This window comes from Nicotiana tabacum, chromosome 8 (assembly GCF_000715075.1).
Source record: "Nicotiana tabacum cultivar K326 chromosome 8, ASM71507v2, whole genome shotgun sequence".
Lineage (NCBI taxonomy): Eukaryota > Viridiplantae > Streptophyta > Magnoliopsida > Solanales > Solanaceae > Nicotiana > Nicotiana tabacum.
In genome coordinates, this window is record NC_134087.1 from 105,077,844 (window position 1) to 105,082,099 (window position 4,256).

A 4,256-nucleotide genomic window follows, 5' to 3' on the forward strand; every position below is an offset into this window, starting at 1 on the left:
ACTTTCATCTTCTGGATGTGTGAGTTCTCAACCGACCAGTCCCATACAACATGGCAGACCTAACCACTGCTCTATAAAACTTATCTTTTAGTAACAGTGGCACTTTCTTGTCACACATGACTCTCGACGCTAACCTCCACTTCATCCACCCCACCCCTATACGGTGTGTGACATCCTCGTCGATCTCCCCGATCCTCTGAATAACCGATCCAAGGTACTTGAAACTACCCCTTTAGGGAATGACTTGAGAGTCAAGCCTCACTTCCACTCCCGCTTCCGTCGCCTCAACCCCAAATTTGCACTCGAGGTATTCCGTCTTCGTCCTGCTCAACATGAAACCTTTAGACTCTAGAGCATGTCTCCAAATCTTTAGCCTCTCATTGACGCCGCCTCGTGTCTCGTCAATTAGAATAATGTCATCAGCAAATAACATGCATCATGGCACCTCCCCTTGAATATGATGAGTTAGTGCATCCATCACCAGGGCAAATAGGAATGAGCTGAGTGCAGACTCTTGGTGCAACCCCGTAACAAGTGGAAAATGCTCGGAGTCGCCTCCTACTCTCCTAACCCGAGTCTTAGCTCCAGCATACATGTCTTTATCGCCCTAATGTAGGCAACCGGGACCCCTTTATCATCTAAGCAGATCCATAAGATCTCCCTAGGAACCCTGTCGTACACTTTCTCCAGATCAATAAACACCATATGGAGATCATTCTTCTTATCCCTGTATTGTTCCACCATCCTCCTAATAAGGTGGATAGCTTCTGTGGTAGATCGCTCCGGCATGAACTCGAACTGGTTGTCTGAAATAGACACCGTCCTTCGCACTCTTATTTCTACCACTCTCCCAAACTTTCATCGTATGAATCAATAATTTGATACCCCTATAGTTGTTATAGCACTGGACATCACCTTTATTCTTATACAATGGAACTATTGTACTCCACTAAATACTGCCTCATAAGAATATTCAATACTTACTAATCTCTCTCTCCTACTATAGTCTCCCGTCATATCATTCGTGTCTTTTATACTATTTATATCTTTACCAGTCGTTTGATATTTTCTGCTATACTGAATTCATGCTCCTTACCCTAATAAAGTTACCACGTGATAATGATAATCCTTGTTTATACGGGACTTAAAATCCTTGTTTTCATAAAAGTTGTTCCCTAAATTAGGTGCACAAATCTTATATATTGCATAACAAAAGATTTTTTTTGGTTCCCCCGATCCTCTTTATTGACGTTATTGCTCCTTTGATAACTCAAACTCACAACCTTGAGACTGTAGGTGGAGGTGCTGACCATCGGAGGAACCCCTCTTGTCGCATAACAAAAGACTAGTGGAAGGACTAATGTGGAAAATGAGTAAAAGATGCATTCTTCAATTTTGTGTAACGATTTTTACACAATTTTAGTCTCTCTATTTTTACCAGGTAGGGGTAAGGTCCAGAGGCGGAGCTAACCTACGCCTTAGGGGTTCAGACGAATCCAGTAACTTTGGTCAAAATTATGTATTTGTCTTAAGAAATTCGTTGAATATATAAAAATTATTAATATAGAACCCAGTAACATAAATGGACTAAAATGACAAACCCATAAGCTTCAAATTCTGGCTCCGCCTCTGATAATATCTGCCCTCACAAACGCCATTTGTGAGATCACTATTAAGTTTGTTGTTGTTAATTTTACACGCTTAATATATTATAACATGTTATAGCAAAATCTGGCCTACTTCTGAAGTTATCAATTAAACTTTTTACGGATAATTATCTATATTTATATTATAATTGGTCTAATAATTATTTTATTATATTATCAATGTACAGAAATTAAACTTGTTATATATAAAATGATCTAAAAATAGGAAGACAGCTGGACAAGAAATCACGCTGAATCTTTTCTATAAGAGTGTATATATAGCCCCAGGCGGGGATCAACGAATATACTACTCAAGAAGACAGCCAAGTCTTTGAGCAAGAAAAAGATGAGTGCGAAATACTCATGGTGAAGAAACCAAAATGTTGCCTTTATCTGCATTTGCACCTGCACCTCTATTATTCTCTCTTTCTTTCTTGTTTCTCTATGGTTCCTTATATCTTAAGAAGGAAATGAAAGGAAAGGAGGTGCGGGTTCAATTGCAGGTGAATGGCATTTTTGATAAAACCTTGGAACAATCGCAGAGTTAGAAGTTCTAACAAGGGGATCTGAAAAAATGTTAGTAAGTGTTATACTTGGGATTCAAACCTATTACTTAAAGGAATTTTTGAACCATATATTTACGATACACTAAAAGTGTTACAAGGGGTTTTAACAATTTTTTATAAATACACCAACCATTTTTATTTATATGCATTTTATAATTTTTTTAATTTATCGAATGGGATTCAACTGAACCTATTTTAGAACATCGACCTTTGCCTGCCTTGGATCGTAGGTAGTGCCCTATATATTTAGGGCTTTTAAATAACAGTTGTTAATAATATTTTCAGGCTGATGTAGTGAAAGATTGTTGATTTTGATGGGCAGCTTAGCTTCTCGGAGATAATTAAGCAAAGGTAATTAAAGACAACCCTATTCATAAGTAACGTATAGCTTATTTCTTATGAGTTAAGCCTAGCCTAAGAAGCACTTGATCTAACTTCTCCTTAAAAGAGTTTTCATGCTATAGAGAAAATGAAAATCTGTCAGGGTTTCAGACAAGCAATCAGGATATTTTGTTTCTAGAATGTCAAATAATTAATTTAGAACGAATGTTATATATATGGTGATTTTAATTAGAGCCTAACACCAGTTCTAAAAGTTGCATTTTATGTGATTTCTGCTTAAAGAACATTGACTGACCTAAGGACTCGGACCTAAAAGAACTTTGCTTAAAGAATTTCATGTGATTTCTGCTTAAGACCCTCTTTTTTTCATACTTCCTTTTTTAATATTTTGGCCTGCAATATATAACGAAATAGAGATTCTTCCAAAAGTGGTTTAGATTGGTTAGAACTCCATTTAAGTATTCTGTTCGCTGATCTATTTTTGAAAGGGCTAGAAAAGAAAGATGCACTCCTTCAAAATTCAAATAATCAAGCTATTCATTTATTGTACTTTGTTGGGCTAAGCTTTTTTACATTGCACATTCATAATTTCTCCTCTTCTTATTCTTCTTATAACATTAAGCCGCCTTGGCTTTGTGCTGATACATGATAATAGTAATATATATAAACTACATTTCAAGTAAATTATTGTAACATTCTGCACAATTTTGTCGTTCATCTATTGCAGTGGTTAATTGTTGGGAGGATACTTTCTACAATCAATGGTCACAAATACCTAATATTACTCTAACAGCAAATTCTTTGTTACATATGTAGCATTCCCTTCCATCTTCCGCAACTTCATTGATACTCCTGTGTTGCAGTTTATGTGATAGTACTTTTTATTTGCTTATTAGTCTGTTAATAATAACCTTTATATATTTGGAATCAATTTAACTTTAAATTTTCAATTTGAAACATGTTTTTATTATCACAGTAATCTTGTGGCATGTTTAAGACCACACAAGATTCTAAAGTCTTTCTTTTTTAACTTTGTTACAAGTCAAATTACGTCAAATAGAGGGAGTCGTGTAATTTGTGTAGTTTTAATTTTCTCCTCTACTTATAATTATGAATTTCTTGGATAATTCTTCATAATTTTGAGATGTTTTATCACTTTCCTTTGTCATAAATCATAAGAGGTCACCACGTTCATAGCTAATCTACTTAAATTCTTGAACATCATGCTTTTTTTGCTAACTATGTCCGAGTCCGAGAGTTGGCTTTCCTTTCAAGGGCTATCTAATATATAGTGCATAACCTATCCATTACCAGATGTATTATACAAGTTATATAATGATCGGCTTTTGCTTTCAAATTTTGTATTGTACTTACTTTCTTGTCATCCTTTTATGGTCTTTTTCATCCTTTCTTCTATTGGTTTTCTTTCACTTCTTTACGTCATTTCTATGAATATATTCTTGAGGCAAGTTTTTCAGTTATAATGTGTTAGCCCGGGGTTATCATGTTGCACAAACTTGCATACCCTTTTCTTTTAACTATATCATAAGCTTCTCTTGATCTCTCTAGTGTTACATGTCGATAACTTATCTCTGTACTGTTTGACTTAGCCCTTGCTCCCAGAAAGAAATTTTGTCAAAAGTTAGATGGAAAAGTTTAATATGTATGGATTTTTGAGATGAATAATAATGATGTTTTTCGA

At 35.2% G+C, this 4,256-nt stretch overlaps 1 long non-coding RNA gene across 1 annotated transcript; it reads left to right on the forward strand.

Annotated features, from left to right (window-relative positions):
* Positions 1 to 1,974: 1,974 nt before the first annotated feature.
* LOC142163593 (uncharacterized) lies at positions 1,975 to 4,256 on the forward strand. The gene is made up of 2 exons (XR_012694543.1): positions 1,975 to 2,222; positions 2,498 to 4,256. It is a non-coding gene; the product is annotated as an uncharacterized LOC142163593 (long non-coding RNA).